General features: G+C 42.5%; 1 protein-coding gene across 2 annotated transcripts in view; it reads left to right on the forward strand.

The window, feature by feature from the left end:
• The window catches only part of C1QTNF7 (C1q and TNF related 7), a 50,282-nt gene that overhangs the window by 15,675 nt on the left and 12,129 nt on the right, over positions 1–22,478 (forward strand). The gene's annotated exons all lie outside the window — the stretch shown is intronic.

Raw genomic sequence — 22,478 nt, forward strand, 5'->3', positions numbered from 1 at the left:
TTCCTGTTCAGAGAGTCTCTAGTTCCTTTGCATTCCTTATCCAGAAAGCATCTGATCCCTATGACTTTGCACATTCTATTTGGCTCACACATTTTCCCAGTTCCCAATGTCTTTTAATAGGCCCTTTCCCCCATGTCCACATGTGTGAAATGTGCAAACCCTGCTCTCCAACCCTCCCAGTGCAAACCCTTCCCTCCAGCCCTTCAACCCTGTCACACACCCACAGGTACTCAGCCCAACTGGATTTATTGCAGATATACCACCCCAATCATCTCTTGCATCAGGTGCTCAGAGGAACATGGATGTTGCCCTAAATAAAACCTCTGCCACATCTCCCAGCCCTTCTCTTGCCCTTCATTTCCAGGGCAGTGCAGGATCTGCACGGGGAGAGGGGTACTGCCCATTAAGGGAGATGCCCACAAGTCTTTGAAGGCCATGGGAAGTCCCTCCCTGCTGTCAGCCAGGCAGTCAGACCTGGCTGCAAAAACAGCAAGGGAATGAATTGACCTGCTGGGCTGGGGGATGCAGTTTGCTGCTTCCAGGAATGCTGGGGAGCCACCTCCCTAAGCAAGCACAGGGAAAGGCTCTGCAGAAAGAAGTTTTCAGAATAATGAGGATCACACCTTGAAGGTGCACTGGCAAGAGCAAGTCAGAGGTGAATGGTGTGAAAGTCAAACTTCTCCAATGATGGAAGAAGAACATGTTGCCTTTCAAGAGTATTTGGAGAATGAGAAAAAGTTTAATTTTCAGCACAGAGATGTGCTGAAAAAAGAAAACAGGAGCTGTTTTCTTTGCAATACAAAACTCAGTTATACCTAGCTGGTGCAACCACACTCCAGGGAGAAAACAGCAGTTTATATTACAGTTTTTGAATTTATGTATATTAATGTGTTCTCTTAGCAAATGCATCTTTTGAGTTCTAAAGCTTTCTGAACCTTTCATATAATCCTTTGCTTTCAAGCAACAGATGTCAGCAAGAAGCAGATGGTTCTAGCTTTGAATTTGAACATCTTTAAATACTTTGTGTATATTTTATGGTGAGGAATGCACTCTATCTTACTATGCAGAACTGATGCACTTAATGAAAAGTATCCATGTCTGGGTGCTTGATGTCGCTTCCTAGCTCACAAACCGATAAATAATAAACCACATATTTTCCAGGATTATTTGTTATGAGATATTTTCATCTAATTATTCAGCTTGTGTTTTCAAGCTTGAAACAAACTGTGAAATGCTCTAATCTGATGTGAGCTCAAAGAGAACAAGCAACAAAAAGAGCCAAAGGAGCTGCCCCAGTTGTGAATTGCATTTTCACTCTGCTGTATCCTGTGAGCAGGCTGAAAGCTTCCTCTTGCACAGTTTCCCAGAGGAAATAATGCAGTGCCTATGGAAACAACTGAACAAAATCTTTTGATCTTTCTTACTCTAAACTTTCATTTTCAGGTGGTACAGCTATGAAATTTGATGAGTCTAACATAAGAATCTAAGAATATAAGATCTTAAATCAGGAATAAATTTGGGAACACAAATAGAAAGAAGAGATCTGAAATAAGAAAATAACTCATTTTCTTTCAAGGAAAAGAAACCATACAAACAGATTTCATCCAAATGGTTTGCTATTGGATCTTATTTTACTGCTCTAAAAAGTTCTTTTCTCCCTCTCTGCCTGATTTTCAGTGCTGAAGAGTTTGTTTTTTAAAGAAATCACCTGAGACAATCTGTGACATGCAAACTATTTAAACTTTACTTAATTGATCTCAAGAATGGATTATTGCATATATTGTCAAAGGTTGTAATGACATAAGAGATGTTATCAGTGCTCATACCTAGTGCACCAGCCTGATTTAGAAAAAGAGAAATGCCTCATTTCAACCAAGCTTTGGAGCTTTTGCCTCCCTCTCTGAGAAGGAATGGGACTGTTGAAGGGTTCCTGGTGCTGAGGGGGTGCTAGAAGGTCTCAGTGGTGATGCAGGACATGCTCTTTCCCTCTCTTTTTTCCTTTTTTCTTCAAGTCTTCTTGAAACCTTTTCCTTTCTCCCTTTTTCAGGATACAGAATGTCCTAATGCCAGGCTCTTCCAAATCAGGCTCTTTCCTCAAATCAGCCTCTCCTCACTCCACAGCACCTTGGCTGCTGTTCAGGCTCTGTGGGGTAGAGAAGGTTTGGGATGGAGAAGGGGCCTGGTGGGGGCAGAATGCCCCAGCACAGCTGCTGAGCCCAGCTGTCCTCGTGCTTGGATTGCAGGGCTAATCCCCATCTCTGCAGGTACAAGTGAAGTCACCTACATGTGAGCAAAGCAGGAAGGCTTTTTACCCTTGAAATCCGATGTTCAGGGCTAAGGGATGTTTTAATTACTGCCTTGCACTTAATTACTGCCTAATGTTATGAATTTCCTGGTGGTTTCCAGAGCCAGACATCTTCTGGGACAGATCATTACCCAAAACAACAAAAGACTGACAAATCTGGTACCTTGACAAAAGAGAACATTTCCTCCAGTTCCATTTTGAAAGTTTTAAGATCTCTTTTCTATCCAATACTGTAGAGTTAAAAAAAAAAAATGGAGAAAAAAGAAAATTATTGAACTGTTCTATTTTATTATATTATTTGACAATATCAGTTCTCCAGGTTTAGGAATCTACATACAAATGAGAAGGAGTTGTGAAAGCTTCTGATTGATGGACTGTCTTTCTTTCTGACAATTCTAATTATTTAAGGATTGGAAATGTTCAAATACTTCAAAAACCAGAGGCAGTATTTTGCTACTTGACAGCAGCATAACTCAAGAGAGTGGCTCTCCCAAATAAATCCTTGCAATATAAAGAGGTCACAACCAGATGTGTGATGCACTTAGACTTCTCTGGTGTCTATCTCAAGTCCTTTTTCTCTCTGTGAAGCCCTACTATCCATTACTGTTCTGGTACAACACTTCAGCTCATATATATTTATTTTGCCAACCGCCTCTCAGGCTTACAGACCTGGGGCATGACTCAATGACTGTAGAACTGAGATCTTACTAAAAGTCTGTGAAGATGCAGCAAACTAAGAGTAGTTTTCCTGAATTCTGGAAATATGTGTCCATCCATGCCCACCCATAGATAAACAGTTCTTTGTAAAGAAGGAGAGAAAACAGCTTTTAATCCTTCCCATGGTGCTGTGTGCCTGCAGCTTTGCCATAGGTTCAGAGGTAAATAAAAACCCTGCAAACCTGCTAGAAAGCTCTCAATCTAGGTGTCGTACCAGATAATCAGCAAAACTGACCACAAAGGACCATAAGTAGCAAAAATATCTCCAGATGAGCAGTGTGGAGAGCTGAGAGCAGTGACCAGTACTGTGGTGCCTGTGGTGGAAAAGCCCTTGGAAGGGCAGGAAGCAGTGCAGTGACATTCCAGTGTGTAGATGGAAAACATGTCAGGAAGCTGCTCTGAGAGAGCTGCTGCAATGGAGGGGTGCAATGGGAATGTGGACTTTTTGCTGTGACTCTGCAGGAACAAATACCATCATCCTTTGTTGTCAACTGATGTTTGCTCATGCAACTTTTTTATGAGTGACTGCCCATTTCTGAACTTCAGTGAAGTAACTTATAAGCTTGATATCTTAAATGTAGCTAGGGGAAAAGAGTGAAGGAGAAAGGGGGAAGGGGAGGGAAATCTGCTAGCATTCATATTCCAGAGAGAATTAATTCTGTTTTATTTGTAAGGTTTCCTCTGTGGCTTTCAAGTTAGTTCCTGAAATCTGCAATTACATTCATGCAAGATCTGCATCCAGCTTTTTCTAAAACAATGCTGAAGCAGAACAAGTGATAAGTAAACAATTTTTTTCTTTGAATGTCATCTCTGTTTTTGTTTATCAGCTGATGCTGTAGCAAGTAGTTTCTGCCTTGAGGGGCTGTTGACAGATGGTTCCCTGGGATAGCTCAGTATCTCAGGTACCTTGTCCCTCTGAAGTCCTTTTGAAATACTGAGAAAAATTCCAGTGTTCACCACAAATTGATTTTGGAACTTGGTAGTTCAGATCTTTGACAGCACCAAAGGCATGTGGTGGAGCATGTGGGCAAAGGTGAAAGTGCAGGGAATCAAAAGAAAGCATTGGGACTGTTTGGGGGTTTTTGGTGACAATCAGGACCAGATTCAGTTTCACATGGTTGCAGCAACAAGGCACTGCCAGCATGCTCAGATCACTGCCTCAGTGCATGAACAACCTCCCACCTAAGTGCACAGTCACCAGCGTGGCCTCTGAACCACCTCCCTCAGAGGAAAAAGGGAATCCTGGAGGATTGTATTTGCGGAGTGCCCCATGGCGGGGAGGAATGATGAATCTGCTTCCATGTTCTCAGAAGGCTAATTTAGTATTTTATGATACTATTTTATATTAAAGAATGCTATAATAAACTATACTAACTAAAGAATACAGAAAGGATACTTACAGAATGCTAAAAAGATAATAATGAAAACTGGTGACTCTTTCCAGAGTCTCGACACAGCTTGGCACTGATTGGCCAATGAGTGAAAACAACCCACACCAGAAACCAATGAGACAATCACCTGTTGGATGAACAATCTCCCAACACATTCCACATGTGAGCAAAACACAGGAGAAGCAAATGAGACAATTATTGTTTTCCTTTTTCTCAGGGGGCTTCTCAGCTTCCCAGGAGAAAAATCCTGGGCAAAGGGATTTTTCAGAAAATGTGAATGTGACACTGGAGGATTACAAAAATCCTTCAGGGTACAAGAGAGCAACAAAATGAATGTCTGAGCATCCCAGGTGGGCAGAATAACCCCCACTTACAAAGCTGAATATTTGGAAATTTATATGACCATTGTGTTGACCATACCAAGGCTGCTGTGTTCTTCTCCTTAGAGAAAATGCTCTCTGTCCATGGCCATTTCTTGTTCAGGAAGGAAAATGTTCAGGAACTGTCCTCTGGTCAGACTGGCCACCAGTGGTCATAGAAAAAGTAAGAATCTGTATTACCTGATAATTAAAATATTTTATCATTATAATTATTTCCAGACACCACATACACCTCGAATTTTTTAATCTACATATGTGGAGTCATCCTTCTTTTATTTATACCCACTTTTGAACATTAGTTCAATTCCTGTCACTTAAGTGGAAATGAGAGAAAAAACAACCACAACTTTAGGGGATTTCTGCTAAATTATAGAAGCTAGAAGATGAGACACATAAATGAACACAATACCTGTGGGGTTTGACTGGTCAAATACAATATTTTTTAAGAACATTAACTCAGTGTATGAGTAGAAAAGTCATCCTCATGATTATCTTCCTGGTTGAAAAAAATTGCAGTTTCAGGTCAACAGCATGCAGAGATGCCTGGAAGGTGTTGCCAAAGATGATCCCAAGAGTGCATTTATGCTGTAAATATCATATTTGAAATTAGTCAGCAACAGCTATGTCATCTTGATTTGCATGCTAATAAGATGATGAAATGATGCTCTGGAGAGATGGATGTACAGCTAGCTGGCAATAAAATTTCTTACTTTTCTGAAGTGCTGAAATTTTAGAATTCTCAGGGGTGTATTTCTCTGACTTTGCACTTAAATAAACACCCCACTGTGGACAGATCTAAGATACCACCTCACCTCTTCAAATGTCACACATTTCTTTCGGAAAACAGCACGTGCAGAAACTAATATATGGACGTTTTTTCATAGACATGAGCTATGACAAAAGTTTGCACATTATCAGCCTTCTTGTTCAGAATAAGGCTACCTTATGGTTGAGAACAAGCTGTGTTTCAGGGCCTGCTGGACTCTGAAACAGAGCACCAGACCCTGTTCCAGAAAAATATCCGTTCAGGGAGAAATATGAAATGCCTTCTCATTGATAAATGTTGTTTCCAAGACAATCTCTCTTTGAGCTACAGGGCCATTTCCAAATTGTGAAAGGATCCTGACTCCTTACAGAAAAAGGAAGGATGTGAAAGCCCAGAAAGGCACCTCTGTGCATGGGGTGGTGATGACTGTGGTGCTCTCCTTGTGGCAGATAAAGAAGCATGTGGGTCTTTTGACATCCTTTGCCTTCAAGGAAGCCCTTCCTCACTTTTTTTTCTCACAAAAAGACTGAAAAAAAACCTTCTTCGCATCTCATCACTGAGAGAATTGTTCCATGCAGGATTTTATAAATCATATCTTGCTATATTTATGGAACTTATGACCCACACTTCTGCAGTCAGGGCTGTGGGCATATTTACTCGTACTGATTTCACTATAATGCTAGATGGCTGCCCCTTGTTGTAATGAGGTCGCAAACATTTTCCCTGTTGCTCTGAGCTGGTATTTTCCAGGCCATGGGAGTACTTTCCCCAAGTGTTTTACATATCGTAGCAGTGTTATGTCTTTGAGGGCTCAGTTTTCATGCAGGTGCCTAAAGTCATTCTTGAAGATGATGCTCCAGTGCAGACAGGATGTTTGGCTGATTTCTGCCTCAGATGGCTTTTACCATCTTTTCTTTCTTGCTGCCAGGGTTTTCTCTTGCTTCCCTGGGGACGCCAGATGCATCTAATGAGTCAGTTCCAGCTTCGGAGCTGAAACGGGTCATGGACAGCAGCCATATGTTGTTCAGATTCTTGCATGGAAGGGAATTTCCTTTTTCTCTTGCTGGACCAATTCACTCAATAAGAACTTGTTTTAGATCAAACTGGCATTGCTTTTAGCTAACTCAAACCTTTTCTAACCTCATCTTTAATTCCAATTTTTTATTATATGCTAAAATACGTTAAAAGAAAACTGGTGCCTCGGACAGTGTGGTTGCTCTCAGCTTAAGTGATAGGAAAAGGACTATTTAAACTCAAAAGTCACTGGCTGTAGCGGTGAAAAATGACAGCATGTAGCTGGTGCCTCTGACAACAGTCAGAGGCAAGCTTCTCCCCAGTGTTGCATAAGTAGATATATAATGTATAATGTACTGCAACATCACAGCAGGCTTCCCAAATTGAAAACAAAGAGGAATAAAAGACTGCCGTACCTTGGCTCTTAAATCCCTGAATGTGTTGCCTGTGTTGATTAGTTACTTTGATTTGTGCTTCCCTGCACAGCTCATTTTTCCCTTTAATAAGAGTTTGGCTTGTAAATTGTCACTTGCATTTGCACCAAACAGTGCAATTAGGCTGGAGTGACGGAATATATTACATTGTTTGTTTTCCATTATGTTTATTCCAGATGGTTTTTGTCACTGACTCTTTTTCTGAGCTGGGCTGTTAATAAACATAGGATAAATCTAATGAATAAATTTGCCTGCTTGATGCAGATCTGTGGTGGTGGCTGAGATGGGTTTATGCAGCTGAGTAATGGGTGCTCAGAAAAACTACAGAAATGTCAATTCTTGCTTACTTATGAGAGGCAAACTGTGCCCATGGTTAGTGAGGGGTTAAGGAAGATGCTTGTGTGGTGTTTTTTCCTTTAAAAGATATACATTTAAAATTTAAACTGAGGTTATGATGAGTTCATGGTTGTGATGCTTTATTGCTTTTCTGAACAAAGGAAATGTTTTATGGTACAGCTACAGAGTGAGTACCCATTTTCAAGCTTTTCATTGTCAGGAAGCTCCTCTGTGCCCTTGAGTCAGCTGTTTCAGTTTTTGTCTTGGTTCCTGAACAAATACTACATTCCTTCTTCAACCATCTTGTCTCATCAAATAGAAGTTGTTAAAAGTCCCTGACTAGGCTGGAGATACAAAATCAATTTTAGAAAAAGAACTGGAACATTTTGGAGAAAACATATGGGATAAAGAAGAAATGTGGATGTCTACAGGGCAGCAGGATTTGTCTTAATCTGTTCACTTGCCAAAGTGGTGTTGACTGGAAAAAAATGAATGCTGTGACAGCAGGTCTTGGAAAAGTCATAAAACTTGAGGAGTTTTCCAGTAGTGGCCTCTTAGTTTTTTCATCAGAAAGGAGCATAAGAAAACCCAGCATAAAATACAACATGCTCTGTCGTCTGTCCTACTATCTTGCAAAAGTTTCAAAAGCTGCATGAGAAGAGGTGCCTGTGGTTGCTCAGCAGTGGGATCTTGGTTAAAGAGCACATTTTTTTGAAGATAAGCTAAAAGCAGATTGTAGTAAATAAGTTTTGTTCCTACAAACATTTCCCACTTTCTCTGAACTCTTCCAGGGAGCTCATAAGCAGGAAGCTGCCAGCAGTGCTGCCTTTTGTCAGTACGATGTCTTCTCTCGTGTCTGCCAGCTGCTTAGCTCTGCTCTGAGCAGCAAAAACAGTGTCTCTGTCTCTGAAGGTAGTGCAAGGCAATGCTTCCCCAAGTGAACAACCAGGTAATGAAGACTGGAAGAAGAAATTGTTCATCTGGGCTCACACGGACCCACTTGCAGCAGGCTGGGGGCCCAGTCAGTGCCATGATCTGGGTGGCAGTGGAGAAAGGAAAGTTTCTAGGAACAGGAATAGACAAGGAAGGGGAAGGAGAAGTAAGAGATATGGGAACAATAATTGAAGAAGGCTCCAAAGGAATGCTCAGCTAAAAAAGACTAGAAAGAGATGGCTCTTTTGGTAACTGAAATATAAGGAAAAGGAGGATACAGCCTGTACCCACGGCACTGGGTGTCTGGCCAGGCTGCGAGGTGTGAGAGTGTTAACTCTTCTGGAATTAATTCAGGACATTCCAGGGCTTTAATTCACAGAGTAAAAATAAGCCTTGTGCCAGGCTTGTTGCCTATGGGGCTTATGTTCTGCTTTTTGATTCAATCATTTAGGAATGCAAAGCTCTTCTATCAGGTCTGGGCTTTAACAGCATCTTTGCTTTGCCATTACCAGTTGCTGACAGTGGAGCAGACCCACAGAAATTAAATCCATGGTAAAAAGCCCCATGACTGCCTGCAGCTGCTCAGTCAGGCTGCTCCTGTAGGGTCTGGTTCACATCTGGACTGTGCTTTCCCTCCTGTGTGTCTCACCCACCACACTCTTCCTAGGCACCACTGCATGGCCACCCATGCAGCAGGGCAATGGTGAGTCTGCTCCATAGATGCTCAATGAAGCCTGAGTGTTTTCTGTGAAAGAAGATAAGTTAACTACTTGTACATCAGATGCCCAAGACTTTCACTGGTGGGGAGAAGGAGAGTTTAGCTATCCCCAGCCTGCTCTCTTTGCATGCATTGTCACACTAAAATGCAGCAAGGTGCAAGTTGGACAGCAGAACTTGGAGGCAGACAAATGGGGCTTGGCCAGGATAGGACTTGGTTTTTGTAATTATGAACAATAGTTCCTGCTTCTGCCACTTCATTTACCCCAGTTTCTGGCCCTTGGAGGCCTCCAATGAGAGTTGCTTCTCATTTTGCTTCTTTCACTCTCCTTACTTTCAAGCTGACCATGATCAAACATTTTCGTGTCACTTTCCACACCACCCGGCATTCCTTTGGGTTGCAGACATCTTCAGATTTCAGAATTATTCTTCCTCTGCTCCCCAGACCCACCAGCTTAATTTTTCCTAGGATCCTTGAGGCTGGTAAGACTCTGTAATTCTCACACTGACAGGTGGTCTACTAAGAGGGTACATAAGGGAAAAACATTGTGGTGGTTTTCTTTGTCCTGTTAAAAAGTGGAGAAAATGCAGTGGGCGTGATATTTTTGTTGATTTATTTATGAGTGGTTCTTAGACAAAGGCGTATAAGAGAGAATCAAGGAACATTTACCAATTTCTATTTGGTTACTCCTTGAAAAACTGGAAATGACCATGATATAGTCTGATGATTTCCTCTGGATTTACACCAGTGCTAATGAGAACATAGTTGAGTCCACTGATTTTAAATCACATCCCAATGGACATGGACAATATATGCAGTGTGTTAAAATCTATCTGAATGCTGATTAAGAGTTCAATAACAATGCCATTTACTGAGGATTATTTAAAAATGCATTTTCTTGCTTCACTACTTCCATGCACTCTCTTTGGGTCTTCTGTGATTATTGCTGTATTCATTGTATACCTTGGCCATAAAAATGGGAAGAAATTGCAAAGTCTGTAGTGAACTTTGTGAAGTATTCCACACTTCTCATTTTATTTGTCATAGTATTTTGCTGTCAGCTTAGATTTTCTGAGTCTTGCCTTTTTAACTCCAGAATGCATTATTGTATTTGAAAACATGTAGAGTTTTCATTTCATGTAGAGTTTTGAAGGAAAAATAATTTATAACATCCAAAAATTATGCCATGAACCAAATTTATTTTATCCATCTCCTTTATAAAAAAGATATTTTAGCCTGTTATAAGAAATGTTGATAGTAATTATTGGATCTCTGCATTGACCTTGTTAACACCATCCAGGATGGTATTTAAAAACTGTTAAGGAAAACTGTTTCACTTAAAGATCAGTTGCATAGCAATTTTTGTAGCAAACTCAAATAGAAAAATGTTCTAGGTCTATTATTAGGCTCTATCCAATTCTACTCATGCCATTAAAGATGATTCATAAAATACTGTACATCTGATCCAAGCCAGATTCTGTCCTTATAGCTTGCATAATCCTATAAACCACACCAGTGCCCATGTGTCACTTGATTCCCATCACTGCCCCCACTTAGTGATGCATTGCAAAATGTACGATGTACTTGAAGTTGATAACCCTTTCACCTTAAAAGAAAAAAAATTGAAAAACTGCCTGTGCTTTCACAGGAGTAGAAAGCAGAAGAACAGCATTACAGCTATGAATCCTCTACGGATCTGGATGTAACAGGAGCTGCACCTTGCACTGAAGATTTCATGAGTCTTCTCCAATTTATTTTCATCTCTGTAATATGCTAATGTGTTAGCTTTACAGTGTAGCAAGCTGCCAGAGCATTGCAACAACTGCACTCAATGCCAGATGCTAAAAAAGCTTCTTGAAATATTACTAAATAAGGTATTGTGAATGTTCTTCGTGGGAAAAATAAGTCCATTCCCTGAGCAGCAAGAATAAAGGCATCTCTCAAGTCTAATAGCTGTTTGTCAAGTGCTTGTGCTTCTTTATGGTGTCTTTCTTCCCTTTCATTTAATTTCTCTAACTTTCAATCCCATCTTGATAATTTTTTTTAACTAAAATGATCTATAATTTACTATTGCTTTATTATTGTTTGAGATACATCTTGATCCATTTAGAGGAGTAGCAACATACCAAGGTTTCAGTATATAAAAAACTCCCAGTATCTGAAGGCTAGTTATTTGGAAGGAAATGCTGCTAAGAGCTAGAAGTCGGTACTGTTGCTGGATTTGTTACTGTATTTCCTATATTAAAGGGGTTTTTTTAGGACAATAAAACACTTTCTGCAGGTCCCCATGATGGCTAACTGCCTCAAGCAGTCTCTGGCCAGAAGGAGAGCTCTGTACTCACTTGGTGAGTGGGAGAAGACCTGGCTCTGAGGGAGGGAAAGCCATGGGTCCCAAAGGATTATGATTATAATGCTAACACTCAGAGCTGGAACTCAAGATACTTTTTTCCACAGCAGGGTATTCAGCTCTGGGGATAATTAAGTGGCAGCATAATTAAATGCCTGCATCGGCCTGACTCAGTCCACTGCCAAAGGGACCATGCAATAGCCCTCGAGGCAGCACCAGCCTGTTCTTGCTCTTTGCCTCCCTCCTGCCACATCTCCTCTACCACAGCAGGCTCCTACAGGAGACCCAGGGGCCTTCTCAGCACTCCCCTGGTGTATGAGCACTGCAGATCTGCCCTGCCTTGGGCTGGCAGATTGTACAGCACGTGCTGCGTCTGCTGACCCCACACATACACAGCAGGCTCGGCACTACAGGGGACAGGGGCTGCCATACAACCCCTGCTTTAAAGGGTAATGAACCTCAGCCAGGGACACCCAGGCACAGGGGCACCACAGCAGGAGAACAGCAAGGAAACAAGCTAATGAAATATCTCTGGATCTGCTGCTCCATGCGAAGGACTCCTGGATACTCCTGAGGCTGTTCGGTGCTTGCATCACCTGGGCACAGCATGGCTTCAGAGAGAAAAGAGATAAACCCCTTCTATCTAAAACATCTTCTATCTGCTGCATTAGCTGTCCCACAGGTTGCCAAGATCACTTTATTTACTGTTTAAAATCTTTAATGGAAACTGAAAAATCTCCAAGACCATCACTAAAATGTGCAGTTGGGACAAGCGGAAAAACTAAATTTATCACTGGAAAAACAAAGACAATACTCTTGTGAGTGATTAGAAATCAGTTTAGCACTGCAGTTACAGCCCTTCAGTGTCTTCTTTTTTTTATATATAAAAATAGTTTTTCTCAGCTTTCTTCAAGCCTAATCAGTAATCATTTGTTTTGTTGGGTTTTTATTGGTCTGACAGTTTTCATGTCTCTCTCATTCACAGCCTGATTTCTCAGTTTGCTAAAGGACAGCTGATAAAGCTCAGTTTCAGATAAACCAAAAATTACATTTATGCCATAAATACCCTCTGTGATTATGGGAAGACACGGTCAGTCTCTTTTCATTGGCAGTGAAATCAGTGCATGAAGTATGCTTGAATATAATTGTTCTTTGTTTTCTCAGAGACATCATGCCAAATTCCCTTTTTTCAGTACTGTCCTTATCTGAACCTTTAAACCCTTTCTTTGTAAATCATGAAAAGTAGTTCCCTGCATACCCTGTAAAATCCTTTGTCTCTCCTAGATCCATATCCATTACACTCAATAAAGAGAAAAGGAAATATGTTACCTCATGAGCACAACAGTCATACCAACTGCTGTGGTGAGATTTTCCCAGTTGCTAATGATTTGCAATGGAATCCTTATGCTTTTCACTTAGCTCCTAATAGTGTTCAGAAATGTCTTAGTTTATGTTCTGGGCTATCAGAAGTCATTTTGCATATGCATTATGCATGGATTGCATATTTCAGTGGTAAAATCACCAAAGTTCTTGATCCTGAGGATGTACAAGAGATGTTACAGAATCACAGAATGGGCAAGGCTGGAAGGAAGGTCCTCCAGTCCAACTCCTCTGCTTAACCAGGATTCCCCAGAGCACATTACTCAGGATTGTGTCCAGACTACTTTGAGAAGGAGACTCCACAACCTCTCTGGGCAATCTGTTCTGGCACTTGATCACTTGCACAGTACAGAAATTCTTCCTCATATTCAGATGGAACTTCCTGGGCATCAAATTCTGCTCGCTGCATCTTCTCCTATTGCTTGGCAGCACTGAGCAGAGCCTGGCTCCATCCTCCTGCCACCCTCCCTTCTCACACTGACAGACACTGATGATCTCCCCTCCCAGTTGTCTCTTCTCAAGGTGAACAGGCCCAGCTCCCTCAGCCTGTCCTCAGAAGAGAGATGCTCCAATCCCTTAATCATTTTTGTTTCCTTCCTCTGGACCTGTTTCAGGAGCTGCATGTGTCTCTTGTAGTGAGAAGTGTAGCAGCAGCTCCTTTCACAGAGCTGGTCACCTTGCACAGTGGCTGCAAAGCACTTTGAGTGACCAGGAGCTTTAATTACCAATTAACAACTGAACCACAGACTGCACCAAAGATTCCTCCCCTCAGCTGGAGGCAAGCTGGACTGTGGGTGGGGACCAGGCCATGCAAGTCACCATCCCTCAGCATCAGGCTCCTTCTTTGTCTCAGAGGGCTTTGGAGAGCAGCAGCAAGGCTGTTTTCACTCAACATGAAATTTCCATTATGAATTACACTGCAAATACAAGAACAATAAAAACTAAGTGTTTCTTTCATTATGTTTCATATTTATCCACACTCTATCATCATATTATAACCATCACCATGTCTCAGCAACGGCAGGATGGTGCAGGATGGACAGACCAGGACATCTCTCCCTTGCAAATAGTTTTCAATAGTTGTAAGTGCTTTTCTTCTCTCTGTTTGTGCTTTATGAGTATTAATTAACTCCTCTGGTGTCACTGCAGGGCAGGAAATCATTGCCCGCCATATGGAAATAGAGAAATTAAGAGGATTATGTGATTTTCCTAAAGCTAAAAAGATAATTGTTATCAGCCCTAGGACAAGAACTGATGATTTTTCTTAGTGCCTGGCCCTGTAATGCAATTAGCAGAGCAACCTCCCTTCCCCTCATCCTCTGCTGTGTTACTCTCCACCTGTGAATGGCACTGACTCCAGCAGTGCCCGATATTTGAAGCTGGATTTTGCTGTTAAGATTAATTTCCACTCGACAGGGTGACTCCAACCAATACATTCTGGCATCTAAGAGAAACATTAAAATGTGCCTCTGAATTGAAGGAACATAAGAATCCCCTTTAGCCGCAGCATGAGCCTGACACTGAAGTAATTTTCCAGGAACAAGCTGATGCTACAGCAGCATTTTTTGTGCCATCTAGTGGTTGCAGAAAATCAAATGCCAGGCTGTGCCCCAGTGTGCCAGCCAGCTCCAGTGCCACAGCAAATCCTGCTCCTGCTCTGACAGCCCCTGCCCCTCTCAGGGCTGCTTGTGCCTCTTTTTCTTTTGCTGCTCCTGTGGCTGCTGTTTCACTTGGATGGCTGGGAGCTGGTAAAACTCTGGAAAGCTGCAGTAAGAAGTGGTCTGAAAAAAGAGATAAGTAAATGGGTATTCTCAGGACTGCTCTCAGTTTATCTATATGCTGTGTTTCTGTGGAATAGGGAACATTTTCTTCACTGCTTAGAGAGTGGGAAGGAAACTGTGGGGACTGAGGAAACAGCCAGTATACACAGAATATTACTAATTTGTTTCCTGACGAGAAGGACACAAGCAAGGTGCCTTGGAGAAGGGAGGTGGCTGCTCCACTGAGCTGGACACCTTCAGGGAGGACAAGCAACTCTCAGAGAGCACCTCAGGGATGGGACTTAGATCTGGAGTTATTTTCAGCCATCTTTTTGATTAACTTCTCAAAAAAGGGGATAGGGACTGATTTCTACATATAGCCATGATCTTTAAAAGCATGATCAAAAGAAATAATTCTCTAGCAAGGGCAGTGGGGAAGAACTGCACCATATATGCTTAATTAAAAGGTGCCTCTCAGTGTTAAGGAAAGACATAAGGACAGCACCATAAGCAATAGTGACATTTTTCCTACATTTTAGTGGAAGATGCCTTTTGTAAGGGATTCAAGTTGCTTTTAACCTAACACATTCTAACTGAGAATAGTCATTAGAAGAAATATGATAGTTCTTAATGCAGATAGAGTTTAAGATACAAAAAGCAATAAACAGAATGTGTTTATTTCTCACAGTTGACCTTTGTGTTACACAGAAAGTCCAATACTATCTGCTGAGATAGTTTTGGCCCAGTGAAGCTAAGCAGCTCACCAGACTTGGTCAACATTGTTTCATACTTTGTCTGTACACACATTAACACATTTGGTAAAAATAAAACAGCTTGATGAGAAAAGCTTCCGTGTTTGGATTGGACTGCCCTTGACAATCCTTCAGCATCCCCACAGCTCTGGCTCAAGCCAATGCCAAGACCTTGGTAAATGAGCAGTCCAAAGACACTGAGTCCCTGCCATTCTCCAAAGCTCCTCACCCAGAGACCATGGCCAGCAGTGGGACAGGTTCCTGCTCCCACCCCAGCACAGGAAAGCTGCAAATAGATTCTCCAGATCCAGCTGTGCCAAGCCCAGCCTGTCCCCTGTGCTCCCACACTGTCCCCTGGCTGGTCAGGGCTCCCCACTCCCTGACAGACACAATGAACAAGAGCCACAAGAGCTTTGTTGTTCCCACTGGACTAATTTTGACTGAAAGAGGCCAGGAGATGCATTTGGAGCACCCAGCAGAGCTGAGTGTGCCCAGGAGGCCAGCGGGGGCAGGCAGGCAGTGACCTCTCCTGTCCCCAGCCCTGAGTGCATGTCTGCACCCTGTGGAAGCTGAGGAGGATCTGGGGTGGCTGTGCCAGCAGAGCTGTGAGGGCAGCAGCCTCCAGCAGTGTGGCTTGTAATCTTCATCTGGCACAGCTCTCTACAAACAGAACATCTGTCCACAGCCTAAAGAGATGTTTCAAAACTGATTTAATTAGACCAGCACAAGCACCCATCTGGATGCTTTTAGCTCTTTGGCTCCCATTCACCCAGCAGACAATGGCAATGGATAAAAATCGTTTTCACCTGCCCCAGTTGCAAAGTGGTCAAAAGGAAAGGAGGATGCATCAGCCATGCCAGAATCCTAAACTTCTGACAAATACACCAGGTGAATCCTGATGAGGTGCTTTGTGAAGTTGCCACCTGCGATCTCCAGCTCAAGGGGCAGTGGGGGAATGAATGTGAGCCTGCAGCTGGGCAAAGCCCAGAGCTCAAACACTGATCGTGCTGGCGCCAAGGAGCTCAGGAATTACAGGAATTACATTGCACTGTGCCTTGGTCAGTCATCTACCACAGGGAAGCCTTCCCTTACCCTTCCCTTACCCTTCCCTTACCCTTCCCTTACCTTTCTGGCTCTCACTTTCCCCTACACAGCAGTACTGGATAGCAAAGAATGCTGATGACTTAATGCAGTGCCACATGGGTTAAACAGCTCATGGAAGTGGCAAATCCACAAATTAAGGGAGCCCCAGCAGACAGACAGAATGGCAGCAACAAACTGAAGAGGGACAGTTGCATTGTAAACTGGTACACAGGTTTTTGCAGTGACAGCCTGACTGTATCCTTAGTTTATATAAGTCCTTAGTCCAGCTTGGGCCAAATAAAAATAAACTGACTGATTCTAGATTAATTAAAATGTCAACCAAGGATCTGGCATTCATCTAACAAATTATTTGAAGATAAACAAATGCAAGTTTGAGCATAAACATTAGAAAAATATATCGTGGAGTTTAAAAGAAGAGGAAAAATATCACCTATGAGAACTGAAAGCACCACTGCTTTTTCAGCACTATTTCAAGGCTGCAGATAACCCATGTCTCTGTTAGAGTCTTTTCTAAACTCCTAATAAAAGCTACAGTTTATGCTGGTTTTAATGTATCTCGTGCTTACTAGCCAAATCCTTTTTAAGAAAAAATAATTGGAATTTTAACTAGCTACAGATGGTAGAGATAAAATTGGTCTTTACAAAATCTGTGTTTAAAATAGGATTTTCATGGAGAGGACTATTTATGTTTGCTAATATTATCCAGTCTGTCTATTTGTAAACAGGAGTCAAAGGTTTACAAGCTTTAGCCTGTGATAAAAGTAAATCAGAATGAGGGAAGACCATGAGCAATGAAATCCCCTGTTACACTGGAGCTGTGTTATCCAGCAGGATAAAGACCAGACAGGCCATAGCAAGAGGCAAGCAATGAAGGGAACAGATGCCCTTCAAAAAATGTCTGTTGTTTTCATGGAGAGAATAGCATTGGTAACTCATCACATGGTTTTATCAGACTTCATGTGCCCTTGGCCTTTTCCTGCTATTCAGACTAGACCAGGATGGTAAACAGGCATGCACACAGTCAGACAGAGACCCCAGCATTCCTGAGCTGTCCGCTGTGTCTGGGACATGGTGCAACCTCATGGGCAAGAGGGATGCAGCACAAAGCCTCCATCAGGCCCCTGCCCACTGTGATTTTAGCTGCCACTGCAGGTGAGGAGGGTGAGGAGCCTCAGCCAGGTCCTGCTGCTCCTGGGATGAGCCTGTCTGCTGCTCACTCTTGGAACACAGACATTCCTCCAGGCAAGAGCACAAATTCCCTGTTTGCTCACCCCAGGGACACGTGCACAACCTACACTGACTTTTCCCTCTCAGATTCCAAAGGCAAGCTGAGCTGCTGACCCTGTGCACTCAGGGAACAGCAGCAGCAGTGTTGTGTCTGCCACCCTCTGCACACAGATCTTGGCTGCCCCAGCAGCTCCCAGCTCTTTGTGCTTCTGAGCCTGCAGCACACACCAACAACGCAGAAACATGGAGGGTTTAAAAAATTGTAGAAAAAAAGAAAGCCCACAGCTTCAAGATCAAACTCCAAACCAGAACAACCCCTGTGGGTAATGGGATCCCTTTTTTTGCCAAACCCACAGTATTTGCTAATAGTCAAGGGTGAGTCATTGCTGCCCTCTCCACAGCCAAGGGTCTCTGGAGAGGAGGCTGCTTTGGCTGTGATTTCTTCTGTACAAGTGGTACCATCTGCACAGCAGCTCAGTTTCCAGGCTTAGAAGAGAGAACTGGTCTTCAGAAGCCACAGCTGAAGGGAAGGCAGTGACAGTGCATGAGGCTTGGGACTATGCCCTGCATCCTGTGGCCTTCCAACAGGTTCTTCCTCTGTAGCTGCTGGCCCACTGCATCCCTGCCAGGGGCTGAAGACAGACTCCAAACAGGGAGAAGTGACTGTGACATCTGGGCTCACCACAACTTCAACATTCTCCACAACAAACACTCTACTTCAGCCAGATTTCTGGCAGGAAAAGCAAGTTCCATGTCTGAGATTTCCATTTAAGGACTTTTCCCAACCATCTTTTAACTCAGCCAGCTACAGCATCCCACAGAGGAAAGAAGCCTTCTCATTGTCACCTTCCTGCTAACATTCCAACTTTTTGGACAGGTGCCTTTTTCTGTCCCATAATGGCATGGAGGAACAGAAGTTCTGGAGGAACAGAAGTGCACCAAGGTGGCCCTGGCTGCTCCTGGGCTTCCTTCACATGCTGCTGTATCTGTCCTTTCCCCTCACCTTCAGCCTCATATCCAGCAATTAAAGCAAAAAACACAGGGGAATCCACATCCCAATAGATAGGGAAAAGGGGCAAAGGGTCTTTTCCCCACATGCCTGCTGGGAGCAGGACAGATTTTGACCTTTGGGCTCCTGGTAGGAGAGCTCAGCAGTGCCAGGGGCTCAGCACAGAGGGGAGCTCTGTGCTGGCAGGCACAGGAGGAGGAGGAGGAGGAAAAGGAGAGGAAAGGCCACCCTGGCAGGCAATGGCAGTGTCACCACCCTGTAACCCAGCCAGCACTGTGGCTGTGACATGCAGCCACCAGTCACACACTGTGTACAGCTGGCTGCTCGTGAGGAACCAAATGAAATTATTCGTTAAAACAATTTAATGAGGGCAGAAAGGTTTAAGAGAAATAAACGTATTCTGTGCATAACAAATTTACCAGTTATGAGAAATGTTGTGAAAAGCCAGAGTTTAAGCTCCTTCCAAGTTTATGGATAAAAGGTTCAACAGGCTGACAAGAAAGCAAGGACTCAGAAAGTATCTCAGTTTGGAAGCCCTCAGCTGGAGGGGAACAGGCAGATAACCTCGTGCAAGTATCTCTGTGCTGCTCACATCCCGGGGCATGGTGCAAGAGCCTGCAGCAGGACACTGCCCCAGACAGAGAGCAGGGCCAGAAGGGCTTCAGATCATATTGGCCAGAGTCCTTCAGAGGTGACATTCATCCCAAACCAGAGACAGAATGAAATGACTGTTACAGCTGATCTCATAATTGCCCCAAGAGAAGAAGTTGGGACGCCAATTAATTTTATTGAGAAGGAACAGCAGTGGCTTATGAACTTCTGCAGAGACCCAGTTTCCTGCATTAACATAAGCATTAAAATAAGCACAATAGATAAAAAAACATAAAAGAGCAGCTATGCCAAGAAAATAATCTCAAAATGAAGTGTTTTGATATTCTTTCCCATGAGCTGATAAATTAATGAGACCTATATTTTTTAACTTTACAGTGTGCATACAAATATATAGATATTTGAGCAGACATACATTCAAACTTTTCCAAAGACAGAGGATAAAAAGAAGACTCATAAGAAATCACAGCATCTTACAGGTAGAAAAGGAGAATTCTAAGCCAGAAAGACATGAACTTTGAGCATAAGAGAGTTTTCAATTGCAAATACCTGTCCAAGACAGGGTAATTTAAGCAATAAACAAAATCACAAATATCAAACTAGAACTTTTTGCAGAGCCCATTGAAGATAACGAAAACAAAGATAAAACAAAACTCTTTTTGCATGTCAGCTTACTGTTTATCAGCTAGAAACAAATCTATGTACATTGCAATTTAGGCCATCAGAGAATAGATCTGAATTAAATAAAATTAATTCTATCAGTCAAAGTCAAATAGAAAAAAATCTTTAATAAGATATTTTACATAAAATGTGTCCACCATGCTCCAGGGCATTGAAGAAAAGCTAAGTGAAAACAGGACTCCTTTGGCTGGTAAATGTAAGGATATGTGTGTGCATACACACATGTACACAAACATGTTTTTCTGTGATGAAAATACGTCCCAGCTGAGGGAAAAGTGACTGCCTGAACTGATCTGAAAGATTTTAAATTGTAATAATTTTTTTCAGTTTTACTTCTTGATTCCATGCCATAAACTTAAATAGAAAGAAAGAAAGGTCATTTTAACCAAGGCAAGAGAAAGCTTCTCCATGTTTTATGTATTTCAACTTTATTTGCAAGTCAATATGTTCTGAATCTCTGTAGGTTTCCATTAAAGTGGAAATTGCAAAACCCTTTACCCTGATGGAAATTTGAAGCTGATATGCTCTAAGCCCTACATGACTCCTCTTTTTAATATATATTTTATTTGTATTAACAATTATGTAAGGACACTTCTGGGGGACAGATCATTAGAAGTGATTCTGGCATACTGTTTGTCTCAAACCTGCCAGAATTTCTTAAGAAATAAATTTAAATCAAGGTCACTGTTTGAAATGGAAAAAGCCTCATGGCAATCTGCTGCCATGGAGTTGCAACTGCAAAATAACACTGAATTTATTGTCATCATTGGAAACTATATCTGGAGACACTTGAGAGAAACTCGAGCACAACTCCGGACACGACAATAACAGAGAATTTTATTCACTGATTATGGAATTGTGGAGAGGATTCTCTACAATCACTTCCCTTTGTAACAAATACATGTATTTTGGCACAGCCCAGCACATACCAGTGCCTGGGGTTGTGTTTGCACTGCAGCTGCACAGCCTGGGTGTGACTGTGTGCTACCTGTGTGTCCTGTGTGCTCCGTGCCCAAGGAAGCCCTGTGAGGCTGTGTCAGGACCTGCCAGCTGGCACCCCCAGGCACAGGGCATCCTCAGACTGGGGGCACCCCCGGAGCCCTCCTGGCTGTGCACACCAGTGCCGCTCTGGGGGTCAGATGGCTCCAGCTGGGCTATAGCCACTGGCAGCTCAATCAGTGAGGGGCAGAACAGCTGGGCTGGGGACATCCTGAGGTGACTCCAACATTCTGTGATTCAGGGTTAGGTGGAACTTGTTGACAGACTGAGATCAGGGGAAATAAAAGTGAAAATGAGATTTGACTGGTTGCTAAACACTCTGTGACCTTCAGACCATCTGGGAATGCCCACTTATGTCCCATGGAGACTGTGCTGAAATCACATCCCACCACATGCAAAGTAAAGCCTGCTCCTCACCAGACAAAGGCCAGACTTTCCTACTGAAGAGTGGCATGTTGACTGACAGCTGCAGCTTTTTGTGCTATTCCCTGGAGGAACCCAAGGAAACAAACACTTCCGAGGCAGGATGGATTTCAAAAGAAACCAGACCAATTATTGTTGCAAGAACTTAAGTGAGAAAACACCTTCTGTCAGAAATGACTGGTTATCAGATGCTAGACCTCCTCTGCACTGTAATGAAAAAAACTGAAAGAATTATGCTGACTTCATCCATTTTAATATCCCACGAGAGAATTGATTTGAAATACAAAATGGCACTTACTTAAGAAAAGCAAAATCTGGAAAGTGCTCTTGGAATTACCTGCTTTACATCAACAGAGCAATATTACTCCTGATGTTTTTGATATTGGTGTTTTACTGGTGAAGAAATAGAGTCATGTAAGATTAAATAATTGCTATGGAATAGACATTTCTGATCGAGGAACAGAAATTAGATCTCCTGAAAGAAAACTCTGTGCTCTGTTTTCTTTCTTCCTCTCTGTGAATTCGACCAAATGCCATTAATAAAAGAGAGATTTGCATTTGATTTCAGTACATACAGAAGCAGGCTGACAAATAATTATGTGTATCAAACTGAAGTTATTATATCATAAGAAAAACTGTCATTCTTCTAAGAGAATATGTGTCAGACAAATTTGTGTCAAACAAAAGAAGACAAACCTCTCTCCTCTCCCCTCCTCTCCTCTCCTCTCCTCTCCTCTCCTCTCCTCTCCTCTCCTCTCCTCTCCTCTCCTCTCCTCTCCTCTCCTCTCCTCTCCTCTCCTCTCCTCTCCTCTCCTCTCCTCTCCTCTCCTCTCCTCTCCTCTCCTCTCCTCTCCTCTCCTCTCCTCTCCTCTCCTCTCCTCTCCTCTCCTCTCCTCTCCTCTCCTCTTTAAAAAAGACGTGTCAGGCCAGACTGTGACTAGGATATAAAGTACTCTATAGTAGTTAGCCAAACAGGTGGATGGATCCTCCAGAGTTCTATATAACAGCATGAATTTTTCACTTTCAAGGTTAGTACAAATTAGAAAACAAATAAATGAGATAATACTTCCATTTTCTTCATAAACTTTTTACTTGAAAATTTAAAACTTCCTGCCTGAATAATCCAAATCAGAAATACAGAGAAAAAAAATTGTCAGTGTTATTTCAACATGAAAGAGCTCTTAAAACAGACT

Source organism: Camarhynchus parvulus, chromosome 4 (genome assembly GCF_901933205.1).
Source record: "Camarhynchus parvulus chromosome 4, STF_HiC, whole genome shotgun sequence".
NCBI lineage: Eukaryota > Metazoa > Chordata > Aves > Passeriformes > Thraupidae > Camarhynchus > Camarhynchus parvulus.